Raw genomic sequence first — 23,088 nt, forward strand, 5'->3', positions numbered from 1 at the left:
AGGACAAACCCCAAAAAATTATTCAAATATATTAATAGTAAAAAGGTCAAGTCTGAGCATGTAGCCCCTTTACACAATAATCTGGAGTGGGTGACTGGGGACAAAGAGAAGGCTAACTTATTAAATACTTTCTTCAGCTCTGTGTATACAAAGGAGCATGGGGGAGCTCATGTCCATAATGGGGGTGGTAGTGACGCAGCCCCCAAATGATCCACAATGGCTCAAAAGTGATATGGTCCAGAAATATTTGGACAGAATAAAGGTGGAGAAAGCACCTGGCCCTGATGGCATCCACCCACGGATCCTAAAAGTATTGAGCTCTGTAATTTCAAAGCCATTGTATCTAATTTTTAGGGACTCGTTAATGACGGGAATAGTCCCACTGGATTGGTGCAGGGCCAATGTGGTGCCCATATTTAAAAAGGGAAAAAAGTCTTTACCAAGTAACTATAGACCTGTTAGTTTAACTTCTATAGTTGGGAAGATACTGGAGGGATTAATAAAAGACCACATAGACGAGTTCTTGCAGGAAAAAAATATTCTAAGCAACAGACCGCATGGATTCATGAAAGACAGAAGTTGCCAGACAAACCTGATTTCTTTTTATGAAGAGGTGAGTAAAACCTTGGACAGAGTGGTGGTGGACGTGGTATACTTGGACAGAGGGGTGGCAGTGGACGTGGTATACTTGGACAGAGGGGTGGTGGTGGACGTGGTATACTTGGACAGAGGGGTGGCGGTGGACGTGGTGTACTTGGACAGAGGGGTGGTGGTGGACGTGGTATACTTGGACAGAGGGGTGGTGGTGGACGTGGTATACTTGGACAGAGGGGTGGTGGTGGACGTGGTATACTTGGACAGAGGGGGTGGTGGTGGACGTGGTGTACTTGGACAGAGGGGTGGTGGTGGACGTGGTGTACTTGGACAGAGGGGTGGCGGTGGACGTGGTGTACTTGGAGAGAGGGGTGGCGGTGGACGTGGTGTACTTGGACAGAGGGGTGGCTGTGGACTTGGTATACTTGGACAGAGAGGTGGACGTGGTGTACTTGGAGAGAGGGGTGGCGGTGGACGTGGTGTACTTGGAAAGAGGGGTGGCAGTGGACGTGGTGTACTTGGACAGAGGGGTGGCTGTGGACGTGGTATACTTGGACAGAGGGATGGCGGTGGACGTGGTATACTTGGACAGAGGGGTGGTGGTGGACGTGGTGTACTTGGACAGAGGGGTGGCGGTGGACGTGGTGTACTTGGACAGAGGGGTGGCTGTGTACTAGGAGACAGTTCCCCACACGTGGCTATTGTGTAAGGTAAAGTCTTATGGTTTTTGGCAAGATCTGTAAATTAATAGAAAACTGGTTAACAAAAAGAATTCAGAGAGTCGTGATTAATGATTTTTACTCTGAATGGTCTAAGGTTATTGGTGGGGGTACCCCAAGGTTCAGTGTTAGTGGGGTACCGCAAGGTTCAGTGTTAGTGGGGGTACCCCAAGGTTCAGAGATTTTTTGTGGGGGTACCCCAAGGTTCAGTGTTAGTGGTGTACCCCAAGGTTCAGTATTAGTGGGGGTACCCTAAGGTTCAGTGTTAGTGGGGGTACCCCAAGGTTCAGTGTTAGTGGGGTACCCCAAGGTTCAGTGTTAGTGGGGTAAATAATGTTATTAGTGGGAGTAGTGTGTATATATATATATATAAAATCTTCTATGTATGTAAATAGTGAAATTATATAAGATTCTCATGTCTGTGAAAGTATATACTGTTATAAGCTCATAAGCATTTCTTGGGAGAGCTCACATATGGCAATAATTAGTTGGTTTGTTTCACCTCCCCCATCTGTGAGAAGGAAGGATTCACATACTTTAAGATGTAAAAGTTCAATGTGTTAGTTAAGAGATACGTCCTTTTATATTACAATATTTATTGATTAGGATATTAATAAGAACATTGTGTTTTTAAATGAATATAATATACATACTGATATATGTAATATTTGATTTAGAAGTTAAAGTAAATGTATATATTGTATATGATAAATGGTTTTACATACATCTCTTGGCCCACTCCTCAGGAATGTCACAGTTTAGTGACAGAATAACCCCCACCCTTGCAGGAGAGGTGGGGGGGGAAAGATCTGTCTGGAGAAAGCCTGCAATTTTCTGTAGGACTACAAGTCCATTAAGAACCTTTCCTTTTTAGGAAGGAGGGGTCAGATTTTAGGAGAAGGTGGGGGCTGAATTTAGGAGTAAAAATCTAGTGATAGAGAGTTTTGGGAGACACTCACACCAGGAGGACATTCCTGCCACATCTACACACAGACACCTCTGATTCAATCTTCATCTTAAGAATATTATACATTATTATTAATGACATTCTATACTTTGATATTGTTCTTCTAATATTTTGCTATTTTTTATTATTAAATCAATTTTTGAGTTTTTACACGAGAACTAAACTGACTTTCTTGGAACTTTCCTCATCAATATGAATTATTAAAATATCGATATTAATACCGTAAAAACGAGAATTCAACAGACTGATATTTATAGGTAAAGGGAATCCGGGGAATATCTGATTGGGGGAGGAATTTTTCCCCTGCTGTAGTAAATTGGATCATGCTCTGCTGTTTTTTTTACCTTCTTCTGAATCGTGTTCTCTAGTAATGGGGGGTGTGTTCTCTAATAATGGGGGGTGTGTTCTCTAGTAATGGGGGGGTGTTCTCTAGTAATGAGGGGGGTGTTCTCTAGTAATGAGGGGTGTGTTCTCTAGTAATGTGGGGCGTGTTCTCTAGTAATGGGGGGTGTGTTCTTTAGTAATGGGGGGTGTGTTCTCTAATAATGGGGGGTGTGTTCTCTAATAATGGGGGGTGTGTTCTCTAATAATGGGGGTGTGTTCTCTAATAATGGGGGTGTGTTCTCTAGTAATGGGGGGCGTGTTCTCTAGTAATGAGGGGTGTGTTCTCTAGTAACGTGGGGCGTGTTCTCTAGTAATGGGGGTGTGTTCTCTAATAATGGGGGGTGTGTTCTCTAATAATGGGGGGGTGTTCTCTAGTAATGGGGGGTGTGTTCTCTAATAATTGGGGGTGTGTTCTCTAGTAATGGGGGGGGTGTTCTCTAGTAATGTGGGGCGTGTTCTCTAGTAATGAGGGGTGTGTTCTCTAGTAATGGGGGTGTGTTCTTTAGTAATGGGGGGTGTTCTCTAGTAATGGGGGGTGTGTTCTCTAGTAATGGGGGGTGTGTTCCCTAGTAATGGGGGGTGTGTTCTCTAGTAATGGGGGTGTGTTCTCTAGTAATGTGGGGCGTGTTCTCTAGTAATGGGGGGCGTGTTCTCTAGTAGTGGAGGGTGTGTTCTCTAGTAATGGGGGGTGTGTTCTCTAGTAACGTGGGGCGTGTTCTCTAGTAATGGGGGTGTGTTCTCTAATAATGGGGGGTGTGTTCTCTAATAATGGGGGGGTGTTCTCTAGTAATGGGGGGTGTGTTCTCTAATAATTGGGGGTGTGTTCTCTAGTAATGGGGGGGGTGTTCTCTAGTAATGTGGGGCGTGTTCTCTAGTAATGAGGGGTGTGTTCTCTAGTAATGGGGGTGTGTTCTTTAGTAATGGGGGGTGTTCTCTAGTAATGGGGGGTGTGTTCTCTAGTAATGGGGGGTGTGTTCCCTAGTAATGGGGGGTGTGTTCTCTAGTAATGGGGGTGTGTTCTCTAGTAATGTGGGGCGTGTTCTCTAGTAATGGGGGGCGTGTTCTCTAGTAGTGGAGGGTGTGTTCCCTAGTAATGGGGGGTGTGTTCTCTAGTAATGGGGGGTGTGTTCTCTAGTAATGGGGGGTGTGTTCTGTAGTAATGGGGGATGTGTTCTCTAGTAATGGGGGGTGTGTTCTCTAGTAATGGGGGGTGTGTTCTCTAGTAATGGGGGTGTTCTCTGTGTTTTGTAGGGTAATGCGTATCCTGAACTGCACAGGGAGAAGTCGCAGGTAAGTCACTATCATGAGATGTCGATTATTAGGGGGCGTCCTCCTTCCCAGCATGCTCTGCACACCATGGCTCGGTATTCTTATTGTAAAAGTTTCTGTTCAGCCTGTCAGTTTCCCCCACCCCCAGAAAACAGATCACCCCCCAGTATAAATGGGAGAGGTATGCAGGGGATCAACTCTCCTCTGTCCCTCAGAACACAGCCAATCAATATACAGCCCTTCAGTGCTCAGCCCCTCAATGCCCATCCTTGAAATATCCAGCCAATCAGTGCCTAACTCATCAGTATCCCGACCCTCCGTGCCCAATCCCTCCGTTTTCAGCCCTTCAGTACCTAGCACATCGCTGCCCGTTCCTTCAGTTCCCAGTCTCCTGGTAACTCTGTACCCAGCCCCTCAGTACCATCTCCTGGCACCCAGCCCCTCAGTACCATCTCCTGGCACCCAGCCCCTCAGTACCATCTCCTGGCACCCATCCTCCTCCAGGTCTGTTTCCTTCTGAACAGGGAGAGGAAACCTCTGAGACTGGTCATGGTAGATCTATTGGTCTACATCCTCCTTTGCTTTTAATGCCTGCTGAACATTAGCACACCAATTGTACCCAATCAGGGGAGGCTCTAGCTGTGTGCTGGAGTACCTGAGCTTGCTGTGTGCTGAGGCTGTGTGCTGAAGTACCTGAGCTAGCTGTTCCTCATGGGCGGGCCATAGAGCTGCTCCCTTCTCTGCAGTGACACCCAGAGGCTGTGTGCTGAAGTACCTGAGCTAGGTGTTCCTCGTGGGTGGTCCATAGAGCTTCTCCCTTCTCTACAGTGACACCCAGAGGCTGTGCGCTGAAGTACCTGAGCTAGCTGTTCCTCGTGGGTGGTCCATAGAGCTTCTCCCTTCTCTACAGTGACACCCAGAGGCTGTGCGCTGAAGTACCTGAGCTAGCTGTTCCTCGTGGGTGGGCCATAGAGCTTCTCCCTTCTCTACAGTGTCACCTAGAGGCTGTGTGCTGAAGTATCTGAGTTAGGTGCTAAGTAATGGAGAGATTTATTTCCTTTCAGATTATGAGAATCCTGGATGAGAACGAAGAGGCATTTTTAACTTCCCTCCAGCGGGGGCGCCGTATCATAGAGCGCACACTACAGCAGGAAGGTGCCGGTAAAATATTTCCCAGTAAGTGTCAGCAGCCACCCTGTGATGTCATGATACAAGCCGGATATGAAATATATATTGTACAGATGTAGGAGGTCCATATCCATGGAGAGAAGGATAGTCCTGGTGATTGTAGGAGCGTACCTGAGAGTAGAGAGGCAGCAGAGGGCGCGGATGGGGTGGAGAGGCAGCAGAGGGAACGGATGGGGTGGAGAGGCAGCAGAGGGCGCGGATGGGGTGGAGAGGCAGCAGAGGGCACGGATGGGGTAGAATGGCAGCAGAGGGTACGGATGGGGTGGAGAGGCAGCAGAGGGCACGGATGGGGTGGAGAGGCAGTAGAGGGCGCGGATGGGGTAGAGAGGCAGCAGAGGGCGCGGATGGGGTAGAATGGCAGCAGAGGGTACGGATGGGGTGGAGAGGCAGCAGAGGGCACGGATGGGGTGGAGAGGCAGCAGAGGGCACGGATGGGGTGGAGAGGCAGTAGAGGGCGCGGATGGGGTAGAGAGGCAGCAGAGGGCGCGGATGGGGTAGAATGGCAGCAGAGGGTACGGATGGGGTGGAGAGGCAGCAGAGGGCACGGATGGGGTGGAGAGGCAGCAGAGGGCGCGGATGGGGTAGAGAGGCAGCAAAGGGCGCGGATGGGGTAGAATGGCAGCAGAGGGCACGGATGGGGTAGAGAGGCAGCAGAGGGCGCGGATGGGGTAGAGAGGCAGCAGAGGGCGCGGATGGGGTAGAGAGGCAGCAGAGGGCACGGATGCGGTAGAGAGGCAGCAGAGGGCACGGATGGGGTAGAGAGGCAGCAGAGGGCACGAATGGGGTAGAGAGGCAGCAGAGGGCATGGATGAGGTGGAGAGGCAGCAGAGGGCACGAATGGGATAGAGAGGCAACAAGGGGCACGGATGGGGTGGAGAGGCAGCAAAGGGCACGGATGGGGTGGAGAGGCAGCAGAGGGCACGGATGGGGTAGAGAGGCAGCAGAGGGTACCGATGCGGTAGAGAGGCAGCAAAGGGCACGGATGGGGTGGAGAGGCAGCAGAGGGCACGGATGGGGTGGAGAGGCAGCAGAGGGCAAGGATGGGGTGGAGAGGCAGCAGAGGGCACGGATGGGGTGGAGAGGCAGCAGAGGGCACGGATGGGGTGGAGAGGCAGCAGAGGGCACGGATGGGGTGGAGAGGCAGCAGAGGGCACGAATGGGGTGGAGAGGCAGCAGAGGGGTAGAGAGGCAGCAGAGGGCACGAATGGGGTAGAGAGGCAACAAAGGGCACGAATGGGGTGGAGGGGCAGCAGAGGGCAAGGATGGGGTGGAGAGGCAGCAGAGGGCACGGATGGGGTGGAGAGGCAGCAGAGGGCACGGATGGGGTGGAGAGGCAGCAGAGGGCACGGATGGGGTGGAGAGGCAGCAGAGGGCACGGATGGGGTGGAGAGGCAGCAGAGGGCACGAATGGGGTAGAGAGGCAGCAGAGGGCACGAATGGGGTAGAGAGGCAGCAGAGGGCACGGATGGGGTGGAGAGGCAGCAAAGGGCACGGATGGGGTGGAGAGGCAGCAAAGGGAACGGATGGGGTAGAGAGGCAGCAGAGGGTACGGATGGGGTGGAGAAGCAGCAGAGGGTACGGATGGGGTAGAGAGGCAGCAGAGGGCACGGATGGGGTGGAGAGGCAGCAGAGGGCACGGATGGGGTGGAGAGGCAGCAAAGGGCACGGATGGGGTAGAGAGGCAGCAGAGGGCACGGATGGGGTGGAGAGGCAGCAGAGGGCACGGATGGGGTAGAGAGGCAGCAGAGGGTACAGATGCGGTAGAGAGGCAGCAAAGGGCACACATGGGGTAGAGAGGCAGCAGAGGGCACGGATGGGGTGGAGAGGCAGCAGAGGGCACGGATGGGGTGGAGAGGCAGCAGAGGGCACGGATGGGGTAGAGAGGCAGCAGAGGGCACGGATGGGGTGGAGAGGCAGCAGAGGGCACGGATGGGGTGGAGAGGCAGCAGAGGGCACGGATGGGGTGGAGAGGCAGCAAAGGGCACGGATGGGGTGGAGAGGCAGCAGAGGGCAAGGATGGGGTAGAGAGGCAGCAAAGGGCACGGATGGGGTGGAGAGGCAGCAGAGGGCACGGATGGGGTGGAGAGGCAGCAGAGGGCACGGATGGGGTGGAGAGGCAGCAGAGGGCACGGATGGGGTGGAGAGGCAGCAGAGGGTACTGATGCGGTAGAGAGGCAACAAAGGGCACGGATGGGGTGGAGAGGCAGCAGAGGGCACGGATGGGGTGGAGAGGCAGCAGAGGGCACGGATGGGGTGGAGAGGCAGCAGAGGGCAAGGATGGGGTAGAGAGGCAGCAGAGGGCACGGATGGGGTAGAGAGGCAGCAGAGGGCACGGATGGGGTGGAGAGGCAGCAGAGGGCACGGATGGGGTAGAGAGGCAGCAGAGGGCACGGATGGGGTAGAGAGGCAGCAGAGGGCACGGATGGCGTAGAGAGGCAGCAGAGGGCACGGATGGGGTGGAGAGGCAGCAGAGGGTACCGATGCGGTAGAGAGGCAGCAAAGGGCACGGATGGGGTGGAGAGGCAGCAGAGGGCACGGATGGAGTGGAGAGGCAGCAGAGGGCACGGATAGAGTAGAGAGGCAGCAGAGGGCACCGATGGGGGAGTGTAGCCGGCCAGACAACAGTAGAGCATACCAGAGGCTTTGTGAAGACCTGGGCTCAGCTCAGGCGTAGTGATGGAACCTGAAAGAAGACTCTGGATCCTGGGGAAGGTTTTCATCACATAGGGAATACAGCCAGGTCTACAGACCCCATAAGAGGAGTAAACTTCTGTACCATCACCCACATCCAGCAGAGGGCGCTCTGATTCACACGTTTCGTCTTTGTTTGCAGCGGACGTAGCGTGGTCTCTGTCGCGTAATCTGGGCTTTCCTCTGGACCTCATTGGCTTGATATTGGAGGAGCGCGGCTCTTCTCTGGACAAGGCTGCCCTGGAGGAGCTCACAGAGGAGGAGGAAAAGGTCAGAGGACAGATAGGGTCTGCCATTGTATATACAGTGTGTGTATATATGTGTGTGTGTGTGTATATATATATATATATATATAGTTCTATATTTCCTTTTTCTAATAGAAGATGGTAAAGTTCTATGTAGATCTATAGTGTTTTGTCTATGTTGTCATCATTATGATGGGGGTAAACATTACATAATATGTCTTTTTAGTCAGGGAAATCTGAAACTCTTCTGAACGTGTCACGTTTATTACATAGAGCCAGCAGGGGATGCAACGGATTCAGCTTACAATCATTTTACTACTATGTTGTGAATAGCCTGTAGTCTGATCTGGTGTGTAAAAAAACAGCAAAATGAAAGAATGATGAAACCCCCCCATTCCTTCTCTTGGCATGTTCTACCAGGACATACTTGGTGTGACCAGGAGGCACTTGGTATGTTCTACCAGGAGGTACTTGCTATGTTCTACCAGTACATGCTTGGTGTGACCAGGAGGTACTTGACATGTTCTACTGGGACATGCTTGATGTGACCAGGAGGTGCTTAATATGTTCTATCAGGGCATGCTTGGTGTGACCAGGAGGTACTTGGTATGTTCTACCAGGACATGCTTGGTGTGACCAGGAGGTACTTGGTATGTTCTACCAGGAGGTACTTGGTATGTTCTACCAGGAGGTACTTGGTATGTTCTACCAGGAGGTACTTGGTATGTTCTACCAGGAGGTACTTGGTATTTCCTGCCAGTACGTACTTGGTGTGACCAGGAGGTGCTTGGTGTGACCAGGAGGTACTTGGTATGTTCTACCAGGAGGTACTTGGTATGTTCTACCAGGAGGTACTTGGTATGTTCTACCAGGAGGTACTTGGTATGTTCTACCAGGAGGTACTTGGTATGTTCTACCAGGAGGTACTTGGTATGTTCTACCAGTGAGTAGTGGGTGTGACCAGGATGTAGCTGGTATTGTGAAGTAAAGTGTCTCCCTCTTTGTATTTTTATCCTGATGGAGTTTTGTGTTCTCAGAGGAAGTTGAGGAATCAGCAGGCAGAGGGCGCTGTAGGTGGTCTGCAGCTGGACATCCATTCTCTAACAGAGCTACAGCGCAGGGGGGTCCCGGCTACTGATGACTCCCCGAAATACGACTATACCCTGGGGGGTGATGGGAAATACGGTAAGTTCAGTCTTACATCTCCTCCAGCCTGGTCAGTATAGTATTGTAGGGGGAGGGTTGTGTGTGGTGTGGGCAGGATGTTGGCTCTTGGTATGGGCAGAGCGTATCTAAGAAGCACTGATACCGGGGTATTGATACTGAGGTACTGATATTGGGTATTGATACTGAGGTACTGATACTGGGGTATTGATACTGAGGTACTGATACTGGGTTATTGATACTGAGGTACTGATACTGGGTATTGATACTGAGGTACTGATACTGGGGTATTGATACTGAGGTACTGATACCGGGTTATTGATACTGAGGTACTGATACCGGGGTATTAATACTGAGGAACTGATATTGGGTTATTGATACTGAGGCACTGATATTGGGTTATTGATACTGAGGCGATAATATTGGGTTATTGATACTGAGGCACTGATATTGGGTTATTGATACTGAGGTACTGATATCGGGTTATTGATACTGAGGTACTGATATTGGGTTATTGATACTGAGGTACTGATATTGGGTTATTGATACTGAGGTACTGATACCGGGTATTGATACTGAGGTACTGATACCGATGTATTGATACTGAGGTACTGATACCGGGGTATTGATCCTGAGGTACTGATACTGGCGTATTGATACTGAGGTACTGATACCGAGTTATTGATACTGAGGTACTGATACCGGGGTATTAATACTGAGGAACTGATATTGGGTTATTGATACTGAGGCACTGATATTGGGTTATTGATACTGAGGTGATGATATTGGGTTATTGATACTGAGGCACTGATATTGGGTTATTGATACTGAGGTACTGATACCGGGTTATTGATACTGAGGTACTGATACCGGGTTATTGATACTGAGGTACTGATACCAGGGTATTAATACTGAGGTACTGATATTGGGTTATTGATACTGAGGTGATGATACTGGGTTATTGATACTGAGGCACTGATATTGGGTTATTGATACTGAGGCACTGATATTGGGTTATTGATACTGAGGTACTGATACCGGGTTATTGATACTGAGGTACTGATACCAGGGTATTGGTACTGAGGTACTGATATTGGGTTATTGGTACTGATACTGGGGTATTGATACTGAGGCACTGATATTGGGTTATTGATACTGAGGTTCTGATACTGAGGTTCTGATACTGGGGCATTGATACTGAGGTAATGATACCGGGGTATTGATATGTGAGGTATTGATATGTGACTTGAGACATCTAGAAAGTGACCGGGGTTCTCTGTCTGCAGTGTTCAGTCCCTGCCCGGCCACCATCCTGATGCTGTACAAGGACCAGTCATTACACAGTGCAGTCAGCAGAGGTCAGCGCTGTGGGGTCATCCTGGACCGGACCTGTTACTACGCTGAGCAGGGGGGACAGAGCTCAGATCTGGGGTACTTTGTGCATGAAGGCGAGCAGGTAAGAGATTCCCTACAACAGGTAACATGGATCAATCCTTTCTATATTACATGGAGAGCTAATACCAAGAGATAGCAGAGGGTGCCAACATCAATCCCCAGCAACAGCCCCTCCCCCAAGGGCAAACGACTTCTGCCCCCCAGGGCAGCTATAGCTTACAGTAAAGAAGCCCTCCTTGTACTGATCACCTCTCCTCCCATATATATAGCACATTCAGTAAAGAAGTTATCCCTTTACTGATCACCACTCCTCCATACACCGCTCTTACAGTAGAGATTCCCTCCTTGTACTGATCACTTCTCCTCCATAAGATAGCTGTGTACAGTCCTTGAGCAATCTTTCTACTGACCATGCACCTTCTCTGTGCTCCACACAGGACGTCCTGTTTCCGGTGGAGTACCTACACCAGGCTGGAGGTTATGTCCTACACGAGGTGACGGCCACGGAACCCCTGAGGGTTGGAGATCGTGTGGTGCTGTTCCTGGATGAGGTATCTGTGGGAAGTCCTGGGGGTGCCCTAAGCTGCTGGGCTGTGATCTCACTATCCTCCCGTCTCCTCACAGGCCCAGCGCACCGCGTGTATGGAGAAGCACACCGCCACCCATCTGCTGAACTTCACCCTGCGCCAGGTTCTGGGGGAGAGCACGGCACAGCGCGGGTCACATGTCACTGCCGAGCGACTGCGGTTTGATGTCAGCGTCACGGTGAGGAGCAGGATAACGAGTAGTGGTGGGGGGTTAGAAATCTGCAAGCCTGTTCATTGATGGGAGAAGATCTCTGGGGTAAATTGCCCAACCCCTAGTAGGATGGACACTAAGGGAAGAGTTGCTCCTTCCCCAGTTCTCTCAGGGGGACAGACACTGGAAATCCTCCTCTACCAAGTGTCTCTTCCACATCTTCCCAGTTGGAGTGGACTCTTCCCTGGTTAGTGGTGGGATTGGGGGACTCTTTCTCCTCACTGGTTAGTGGTGGGATTGGGGGACTCTTTCTCCTCACTGGTTAGTGGTGGGATTGGGGGGCTCTTTCTCCTCACTGGTTAGTGGTGGGATTGGGGGACTCTTTCTCCTCACTGGTTAGTGGTGGGATTGGTAGACTTTCTCCTCACTGGTTAGTGGTGGGATTGGGGGACTCTTTCTCCTCCCTGGTTAGTGGTGGGTTTGGGGGACTCTTTCTCCTCCCTGGTTAGTGGTGGGATTGGGGGACTCTTTCTCCTCCCTGGTTAGTGGTGGGATTGGGGGACTCTTTCTCCTCACTGGTTAGTGGTGGGATTGGTAGACTTTCTCCTCACTGGTTAGTGGTGGGATTGGGGGACTCTTTCTCCTCCCTGGTTAGTGGTGGGATTGGGGGACTCTTTCTCCTCGCTGGTTAGTGGTGGGATTGGGGGACTCTTTCTCCTCCCTGGTTAGTGGTGGGATTGGGGGACTCTTTCTCCTCCCTGGTTAGTAGTGGGATTGGGGGACTCTTTCTCCTCACTGGTTAGTGGTGGGATTGGGGGACTCTTTCTCCTCGCTGGTTAGTGGTGAGATTGGGGGACTCTTTCTCCTCACTGGTTAGTGGTGGGATTGGGGGACTCTTTCTCCTCACTGGTTAGTGGGGGGATTGATGGACTCTCCTTCCTGGTTGGTAATAGGAGTTCCACATTTGTTTTTTTGCACCTGTTTACATGGAACCCCCCCAAAACAAAAACAAAAAAACAGCAAACTATTGAATTTTCTGTAAAACCCCTCTCAGGAGGTCTCGGGGAATAACGCCTCTCTGTTGGTATTCTCAGAAAGCCCCTCCCAGGAGGTCTCTGGGAATGTCCCCTTTCTGGGTGTTTTTATGCTGACAGATTATTTGTCCCTTTTGTATATTCCCTCACGCAGTCTGTATATTTCAGGGACCGGTGAGCAGTCAGCAGCTGCAGGAAGTTGAAAAGAAGTTCCAGAACGTGATTGGACAGAATCAGGAAGTTTATACTGCAGAGATCCCACTCACAGACGCCAAAAATATCCCGGGTCTTCGCAGTGTGGACGAGGTATGTAACTTTCATCACATCGCCCCGAACGGGTGTAATCCATCCAGAGTCCGGGGAGCGAACTCGCCAGTTCTTTTACTATCGAGAGTCAGAGCAACAACCCCTCCCCCTCCAGAACTGTGACTCCTCCCCCTCCTCCAAAGCACTGACCCCCCCTTCAGAGCAGTGACTCATTCTCTTCCAGAGCAATGACTCCTCCCCCTCTCTTTATAGTAGTGACTCCTCCCCTACCTACTCTGTTCAGGGTCTGTAGGAAGTTTTCAGTCAGAGAGAGACAGTCTGAAAGGAAGCAGCTTCTGCTGTGCACCGTCTGTAGATAACTCACAGTGCTCTGGGATTTCCGTGTTAGTTAAATGTTTGTTTGTGAAGCTTCTTTCTTGTGAGAGAAATTCAAAATTCATATTTATTTTGCTATATTTTATTTGGACCAAAAACTTCCAATGGGTTTGGGGATGTAGTGCTCTATCCTTCACCAGCTAGTGAGTCTGGGACCCCTTTCCTTTCCTGTTTGTGATGTATCCGTGCCTCAGCCACCAATCAGATACAAACCACCTTTAAATCTCTGAATCTGATTGGTGGTACATTAGGAGAGTGGAAGGATTTTTTTTTTTTTTTTGAAAAGTATTTTATTGGATTTTTCAGAGTACAAAGCAATACAAGCATAAGCGACTTTACTCAAGACAGAATAATAACTATTATCAGAAATCAGTCTGAACAGGATAAACATCTAGTAATATAGCAATGCATCAGAATTGGGAAAAATAAGCAGTGAAAATAGGGAGTATATACGTTACGGGCCAAGAAATGAGTTTCGAGAGACATAGTAGCCAAAGTTATGAGAAAGGGGGTGGAAAGGTTAGGGAAGGGAAAATTGGGTATTTTGGGAAAGCTAAGTTGAATATATACCTGTCTCCGGTCGCCCCTAGAGGGCTCTGACTGCGACCGGGGAAGGGGCAGCAGGAAATAGAGAAGGGCAAGTAGAGGGAGACATTACAAGTTGTATCATGAGAATGTCATCTGCAATACTGGGAGTGCACCTCGAAGGATAATTAACCTAATGACCTATTGAGGTGGTGGTGTCGGAATGTTCGGTGAGCTGAGCATCCCTACGTTCCCGGGATTGATGGGTGACATGGAGTTACGGAAATGTGTCCAACATGCCCAGGTTGAACCATAAGCAGTCGGCTTGTCAAGTGCCTGGTGTATAAGTTCTTCCATTTCGGCTATAGTATCCACTCTTTTTATCCATTCAGCTATAGACGGGGGTGTTGTGCTTCTCCAGTGTACAGGAACACATAGATTAGCTGGATTGATGAGGTGAATAGTAAGGGATTTAGTGTATGCTCGTTTGGGTGTATGAGTGTGATGTAATAAAAACTGGGCAGGCGAGACGTCTGGGGTGTATGTTGTAATTTGAGAAATCAGTTTGTGTATTTCAGTCCAAAATGTGTGAATGAGTGGGCATTCCCACCATATGTGAAGAAGTGTCCCGACGGGTCCATTGCATCTCCAACAGTTAGGGGGAGTGGAGGGGTGAAATTTGTGAATTCTGTCTGGGGTTCTGTACCATCGTGAAAATATTTTAAATCTGCTTTCTTGGGTAGTGGCATTAATCGAGGCTTTGTGAATATTGTGAAAAATATTTTCCCAGTCGGCAGTGGTGAGGTTTATGTTAAGATCAGATTCCCAACGTTTCACTAAAGCGTCCTGTTTAATAACATGTGAGGAGAAAAGAAGTGAGTATACCAGTGATATGACGTGTCTTTGGGGTTCCTGATTGACGCATAAAGTTTCGAAGGGTGTGAGGTTTCTATGCCAACGCCCGCTTCTGTTTGGGTCTCGGAGAAAGTGTCGAATTTGTAGGTATTTGAAGAAGGGAATGTGGTATTCCGAGAATTTTGAGGACATAAGGGAATGTGAAAGGAGTTCCCCATTCTGGAAGAAATTGTGTGCAGTTGGTTTGAGTGTAGAGAAGTCTGTATGTGGTAGACGTCGGGGTATACCCGCTGGAAATTCTGGATTATGATCCAAAGGCGTCAAAGGACCCGGGGTAGGTGTCAATTGTAGGAATTTACAAGCTTCTCTAAATCTCTGTATAGTGGCATGAATGAACGGATTAGTTAACGACTCTTTCGGAATGAGCGATGAAGGTATCCAGGGCAGGTGTGTAAGAGGGAGCCGAGTAAAGGACTGCTCCAGTCGGATCCAATCCTTGTGAAGTACCTGGGAGTGCCAATCGACTATCTTGTTCAAGTGACACGCCAAGTGATATCTGTAGATATCAGGCACCCCCAGACCTCCAATGAGTTTAGGTAGTGTTAACTTTTCCCAACGCAGTCTAGGTGCTTTAGACATCCAAATAAAATGTCTGCATAAGTTTTTATAGGTACCAAAGAAAGACGGTGGGAGAGATATAGGGATCGTTTGAAGCAAGTAAAGGATCCGAGGGAGTGTATTCATCTTCAAGATAGCCAGTCTTCCAAACCATGAAAAGGGACCTATTTGCCATTTGTGTAAGTCAGTTTGAATAGTGCGGAGAATCGGTAGGAAGTTTTTGGCGTATAAATCTTTAAGATTGACCGGAATTTGAATGCCCAAATATTTAATGGAATCTGGTTCCCAGCTAAAGGGAAAATTTTGTTTGCATTGATTGACTATGGAAGGCGTAAGGGAAATATTAAGCGCTTTAGATTTAGAGAAATTAATTTTCAAATTAGATAGGTCCTGGAAGAGGGCAAAGTCTTTAAGAAGGTTGGGGATAGTGGTAATGGGATCGGATAGGAAAAGGAGAATGTCGTCAGCATATGCTGCTATCTTATAAATTTTGCTGCTAATTGAAAGACCTTTAATGTCTGGGTTGTCCCTCAACTTGCGGAGGAACGGTTCCATAGTAAGAATGAAGAGCAATGGAGAAAGGGGGCAACCCTGACGGGTACCGTTGGCGACGGAGAAGGCGTTCGACAGGCGACCATTTATTCTGAGTCTGGCTGAAGGGGACGAGTATAGAACCATGATCATTTGTAGCAAACGATGAGGTAGTCCCATCATCTGGATCACCGGTTCCATATAATCCCATGCCACGCGGTCGAACGCCTTCTCCGCATCGAGGGATAAAAAGAAGCCAGGGGTAGATGAGGTGGTCATCCAATGGTGTATATTGAGAGCTGTGGTGGTATTGTCCCTGGCTTCCCTACCAGGGACAAAACCAACTTGGTCCAGATCAATCAGACGTGGAAGTAGGGGTGAAATTCGGTTTGCTAGAGTTTTGGCAAATATTTTTACATCCACATTGAGAAGTGAAATAGGGCGATAGTTGGTGATCAGTGTAGGGTCTTTGTCGGGTTTAGGAATGAGAGTAATATGAGCTTCAAGGATGTCTCTAGGGGCTTCAGGAGAGGACGTGACGTCATTGAAGGCATCAACCAGACGGGGAAGCAAGATTTCCGGGAAAGACTTGTAATAGCTTACTGTAAGGCCATCGGGGCCTGGGCTTTTCCCGGGCTTCATCTGTTTCAAGGCGTTTAGGGTTTCTTCCACTGATAGTGGAGCGTCAAGGCCAGTGACGTCTTCATTAGTGAGGGGATCGGGGGAGTAATCGCTAAGGAATGACTGAATAGCAGTTTTCCTGTCAATCAGCTTTCGTTGGTGGGGGTCAGAGGGGAGATTATAAAGATCAGAAAAGTATTGGACAAATTTGTTCATAATGTCTTCCGTTTTAGACACGTTGTCTCCTGAAGCGGTTTTAATTGTATGGATAGTGTGGGATGCTTTTTTAACCTGAAGGGCTCTGGCTAGCAATTTCCCGGATTTGTTGCTATGTTCATAGAAGAACTTCCGGGATAGGGCAAAGTTGCGTTTCACTCGTTTGTGCAATTCCCCTAAAAGTTCTTCTCGAGCATTGATCAGATCCGCCAAAACGTCTGCAGCTAGGGAGGATTTATGGGCTTTTTCCAGAGTGTATATTTTAGTGGTTAAATCCTTTATGCGTTCCCGTCTAAGTCTGTGTCGAGCGGAAGCCAGAGAAATAAAGTCACCCCTGATAACACATTTATGTGCTGCCCAAAGTACAATGGGAGGGGAATCCGCTGTGGAATTTTCCGAGAAATAATTGGAAAGATTTTGGGATATCGTCTGCACATTAGCAAGGTCAGTGAGGAGGGAATTGTCTAAGCGCCAAATATGGGAATGGGTAGCCGAATCTGGGATTGATATGGTTATGGAGATCGGGTTATGGTCTGATAGAAACTGCGGTTCTATAGTCGCTTTGAGTAGTAGAGAAAGGTCATTTTGGGATAAGAAGAGGTAGTCAAGTCTAGAATATTTATTGTGGGGCGGGGAGAAGAAGGTAAAGTCTCTTTCGTTGGGGTGAAGTGTGCGCCACGAGTCGTGTAACAATAGGTCTTGAAACTGAGTCTTGACAGTACGAAGGGCCCTGTATGTCAATGTAGAGGTTCCGTTAGAAGTGTCGAGGGGGGGATTGAGGGCGACATTGAAGTCTCCACCCACTATTAGTGTACCGGATTGAAACGCAGTAAGGTGTTGTAGAGTGTTTCGAAAGAAAGTGACCTGATGCACATTGGGAGCGTAGATGTTGGCGATTGTGACATGTCTGTTGTGCAGTAAGCCTTTCAGAAATACATATCTCCCCTGCGTGTCTGATTTAATGTCAAGAATGTGGATGGGACAGTGTCTCGAAATTAGTATAGAGACACCTTTAGATTTAGCTTCTCTATTGGGTGCATGGTGGACCGTAGGAAAATGTTTATCGTGCAGCTTCGGGATGGAATCAGCTCTAAAGTGTGTCTCTTGAATAAGAGCAATATCATATTTGCCATGCTGTAGGTAGGATAACAGATGTTTGCGTTTTTCAGGTGTGTTGAGGCCCTGAATATTGATAGAGCATAACTTAAGCGTTCGTTGGGGAGTAGCCAGGGGAGAGTGGAAGGATTTATGAAGAAGGCCCACCTACACCACATATGAGCTTCTCTCTGGAATCTGTCTGCGGGGATCGCACAGAACTTAGAGTTTTTCCACTTTTGCAGCCAAAAAGAACTACATTTCCCATGAATCTTTGGGCATGTGGTGATGTTGGGGGGCGGGAAGAGACGGCGCTGTCCATATGATGTAGTGGTCAGTCAGTGCCTGTGGACGGTCACCACCGGGTGCCGAGCAGATTGTAACCGCCAACTCTAGAAAGTGCGACATAATTGGGAGACATTTACCATAGGGAGATATTGGCGGCAGCCGTTCGCTGTACACGGGGGGCGTCCCTCGGGGAGGTGTTTGGGGGATAAGAAGAAGGAGGAGAGTTTTTGCGATGGTAAGGCTGTACCTTGTATATAGAAGTGTTTGCTTTCTGGATGGAGTTCCGCCTTTGACAGACCGGTGGGTGGACTATACAGGATACCATTGGTGGTTGTGGCCTGGCATTCCTCTACCCCTGGTCTCCTCATTTCTCCTCTCCCCCAGGTGTACCCAGATCCGGTACGTGTGGTCTCAGTCGGCGTTCCCATTCAGGAGATTCTGAGTCCGGCCTCCAGAGCCGCTCAACAGACGTCGGTGGAACTTTGCTGTGGCACGTAAGAGACAAGTTTTTTCCCAACTGAATGTGTGTCCCGTTTTGGTGTCTCCTTCCTAAAATTCTCCTGGATCGCCTTCCCTCTCCTAGTTCTTCCTGGTTTCTCCTGATTACCCCTGCCCCCAACTCCTTCTGGACCCTCTACCCCCCGGATTCCTTCTGAGATTCTCCTGGATCCCCTTTAATTCTTCCTAAGATTTCCCCACCCCCTCTCCCCGCTTTCCAATTTCTCCTGGATACACCATTAATTCCTCCTGAGATTCTCTTGGATTCCCCAATATTCCCACCACTTCCTGATTCCTCCTGAGGTCTCCTGGATCCACCCTCCTGCCAATTCTTTTAAAACTTGTCTGGATTACCTTTCTCTATCCTGATTCTTCCTGATATTTCCATGGATTGCCCCTTGATTTCTCGAGATTCTCAGAGGTTCTCCTGGATTCTTCCACCTCCCCTTCCAGCCACCATTCTACCCCCTGTCTCTCTCCTGAAATTGTCCTGGTTCCTTCTAAGATTCTCCTGGATTCCCTTTAGTTCCTTCTAAGATTCTCTTGGATTCCCTTTAGTTCCTTCTAAGATTCTCCTGGATTCCCTTTAGTTCCTTCTAAGATTCTCCTGGATTCCCTTTAGTTCCTTCTAAGATTCTCCTGGATTCCCTTTAGTTCCTTCTAAGATTCTCCTGGATTCCCTTTAGTTCCTTCTAAGATTCTCCTGGATTCCCTTTAGTTCCTTCTAAGATTCTACTGGGATTCCCTTTAGTTCCTTCTAAGATTCTCCTGGATTCCCTTTAGTTCCTTCTAAGATTCTCCTGGATTCCCTTTAGTTCCTTCTAAGATTCTCCTGGATTCCCTTTAGTTCCTTCTAAGATTCTCCTGGATTCCCTTTAGTTCCTTCTAAGATTCTCCTGGATTCCCTTTAGTTCCTTCTAAGATTCTCCTGGATTCCTCAATCCCACCACCATGCTTTCCAATCCCTACAGATTTTTCCAAAGGTTTCCTGGATCCACCACCCCCTCCCCTTCGTGATTCCTCCTGAAGATTCCCTCCCTCTATCCTGATTTTTATCCTGAGATTTTCACGAATCCCCTTGAATTCCCCTGGATTTCCCCCTACCCCAAGATTCCTCCTCAGATTTCCAGCCACCAGTTTCCCCCACCCATTTCCTTGAATACTTAATTTTCTCTTGTGTTTCTATTCGCCTGTTGTTTCCTCTTAGGGTTCTCCAAGACCCAACCCCTCCCCCCTTGAGATTTTCTTAGGTTTACCACCCCTTCCTCCTGAGATTCTCTGGGATCCCCTTCCCTGATCCTCTTGAGATTCTTATGTATCCCCTAGCCACCCCCTCCCGATTTCTCTTGAGGTTTCCTGGGTTCCCTAAATGCTCATGACCCCCCCCCCCACAATTCCTCTTGAGATTCTCCTGTGTCCCCCAGAAAGATTTTTCCTCAGGTTCTCTGGGTCCCTCCTGATTCCTCCTGAGATTCTCTTGGATTCCCCAATATCCCCACCACTTCCTGATTCCTCCTGAGGTCTCCTGGATCCACCCTCCTGCCAATTCTTTTAAAACTTGTCTGGATTACCTTTCTCTATCCTGATTCTTCCTGATATTTCCATGGATTGCCCCTCGATTTCTCGAGATTCTCAGAGGTTCTCCTGGATTCTTCCACCTCCCCTTCCAGCCACCATTCTACCCCATGTCTCTCTCCTGAAATTCTCCTGTTTCCTTCTAAGATTCTTCTGGATTCCCTTTAGTGCCTTCTAAATTCTTCTGGATTCCCTTTAGTTCCTTCTAAGATTCTCCTGGATTCATTTTAGTTCCTTCTAAGATTCTCCTGGATTCCCTCAATCCCACCACCATGCTTTCCAATTCCTACTGATTTTTCCAAAGGTTTCCTGGATCCACCACCCCCTCCCCTTCGTGATTCCTCCTGAAGATTCCCTCCCTCTACCCTGATTTTTTTTTTCCTGAGATTTTCACAGATCCCCTTGAATTCCCTGAGATTATCCTGGATTTCCCCCTACCCCAAGATTCCTCCTCAGATTTCCTGCCACCAGTTTCCCCCACCCATTTCCTCGAATACTTAATTTTCTCTTGTGTTTCTATTCGCCTATTGATTCCTCTTGGGGTTCTCCAAGACCCAACCCCTCCCCCCTTGAGATTTTCCTAGGTTTAACACCCATTCCTCCTGAGAGTCTCTGGGATCCCCTTCCTGATCCTCTTGAGATTCTTATGTATCCCCTAGCCACCCCCTCCCGATTTTCTCTTGAGGTTTCCTGGGTTCCCTAAATGCTCACGACCCCCCCCCCCCCCCCAATTCCTCTTGAGATTCTCCTGTGTCCCCCAGAAAGATTTTTTTCCTCAGGTTCTCTGGGTCCCACTCCTGATTCCTCCTGAGATTCATCAGTATCCCCTAACCCAGAGCCACTCTCCAACCCCCCTGATTTCTCCTGAGGTTGCCTCAATTCTCTTGATACCCTCCCCGGATTCCCTTGTATCACCCCCAGACATGTTCCACCTCAGGTTCCCTGGGTTCCCCAAATGCTTATGACCCCCCCTAACTCTTCCTGAGATTCTTCAATATCCCCTACCCTACAGGCACCCCCATCCCCTCCAATTCCACCTGAGGTTTAATGGGTTCACCTACTTTTCATGTTCATTCCCCCCGGGATTACTCTGTTCACCCCCAGACAGGTTCCTCCTCAGGTTTCCTGGGAACCCCCAATACCTTCTAAGATTCACCTCTATTCCCTTACTAATTCCTGGGTCCTCCCCCGATTCCTCCTGAGATTCTCTTGGAACCCCTACCCTACAGCCACCCCCAACCCCCCCTACCCCCAATTCCTCCTGAGGTTTCCTGGATTACCCTAATTCTCATTGCACCCACCCCCCCCCCCCCCCAACTCCTCTGAATCCTCCATTTCTCATGAACCACCCCACAACTCCTCATGAAGTTTCCTCTGATTCTTCCTGAGACACCCGAACCTCTCGATTCCTCTAAAAAAAATTCTTGGACCCCCACCTCTCAATTCATACTGAGATTCTTCTGGATCCCCCCGATTCCTCCTGAAATGTTCTGTTTCTATGCAGACACCTTCAGAAGACGGGAGCCATTGAGGATTTGGTGATCATCTCCGAGAAACCTCTGCTGAGAGGGATTGTCCGCCTTAACGCCGTTACCGGAGAAGAAGCCAGAGAGGTCAGATATCTGAGGCCACGCCCAGCACACATCCATCCAATCCCCTGCATGATACAATTTAATTATAATTATTTTTAATTATTGATGATGATTAAGAATTAAAAATCAGTGAAATTTAATGTTATTTTGATCCTCTACAATAAAATATAAGACCTCCCGGGGTCACCTTCATCCTCGGATCTTCTCTCCAGGCACGGGAGACGGGGCAGGTTCTACGCAGGGAAGTGGATTCCATTGTTGAGCGGATGAAGATGATGACCCCTTCCCTGAACGACGCTCAGAGGTTGTCCAAGGAGGTCGGACTTGTGACGGATGTGAGTGAAGATCGGGGTGTCGGGATTCACACCAGGGTGGGGGTGTTAGAAAACGGGTGATGCTATATCCCACAGCAGTGGGGAGAAATGTGGTCACATGACTTAGACTAAATAGAAGGGGTACCGATGGGGGAAAAAAAACGATGGACACCAAAAAAAAAAAAAAAAAAGAAGGAATTTCACATTGTCTTGATCACACATCTCCCCACCAATCCATGACTGGATGCTCCAACAAAGCCGCCATAACCGTGTCATTGTTCCTTTACATTGCAGAGTGTGGACAGCGCCTCCATGCCCCAGTGGCAGAGGAAGGAACTACAGGCGTCTCTCAAGGCTTTGCAACGATCGGCCAACACAGCTGTGCGGAAGGCGATAGGGAGAAAGGTAAAGAAGGGGCGGGGCTTTCTTACACACGGGGATAGGGGCGAGGGGGATAATATATTTTATACTGTGTGGCCGGATGACTTCACAGCTCTTCATTGGATGGAATCATCTCAGGTATAGGATCTCCTGGAATAGAGCGGGATTCAGTCCTGGGAGATCTCCTGCCACCAGTCAGATTCTAATGCTCCTTTTCCCCCTCCCCCAGGCTGCAGAGAGAGTCCCAAGTCTGCTGGAGAAGCATGGCCAGCGTCCCATCATCGTGGACTGTGTGGAGGAGTCTCTTCCGGTGAGATATCGCCATTTCCTCTCCTGATATAGAGAATCTTGTCCTTCCTCCCCTGAGGACCCCACCTCACCTAATATCGCTCACTCGGCCTAAGGAGACCACCACCTCATCTAATGCCATCCCCTTCGCCTGAGGAGACCTCACCTCACCTGATGCCATCCTCCCTGCCCGAGGAGATCCCGCCTCACCCGTTACCATCCTCCCTGCCCGAGGAGATCCCGCCTCACCCGTTACCATCCTCCCTGCCCGAGGAGATCCCGCCTCACCCGTTACCATCCTCCCTGCCCGAGGAGATCCCGCCTCACCCGTTACCATCCTCCCTTCCCGAGGAGATCCCGCCTCACCCGTTACCATCCTCCCTGCCCGAGGAGATCCCGCTTCACCCGTTACTATCCTCCCTGCCCGAGGAGATCCCGCCTCACCTGTTACCATCCTCCCTGCCCGAGGAGATCCCGCCTCACCTGTTACCATCCTCCCTGCCTGAGGAGATCCCGCCTCACCCGTTACCGTCCTTCTTGCCAGAGGAGACCTCTCCGCACTCGATACCATCCACTCCACCCTGGAACTCCTCCTCCTTCCATCTTCCTGGTACTCTCCCTCCTCCTTCCTGGAACTCTCTCTCCCTCCACCTTCCTGGAA

General features: G+C 49.4%; 1 pseudogene; it reads left to right on the plus strand.

The window, feature by feature from the left end:
* LOC143962546 (alanine--tRNA ligase, mitochondrial-like) overlaps positions 1 to 23,088 on the plus strand; it is a 64,923-nt pseudogene that overhangs the window by 31,366 nt on the left and 10,469 nt on the right.

This window comes from Lithobates pipiens, unplaced genomic scaffold (genome assembly GCF_037356315.1).
Source record: "Lithobates pipiens isolate NorthernLeopardFrog02 unplaced genomic scaffold, aLitPip1_a1.2 Scaffold_8, whole genome shotgun sequence".
NCBI lineage: Eukaryota > Metazoa > Chordata > Amphibia > Anura > Ranidae > Lithobates > Lithobates pipiens.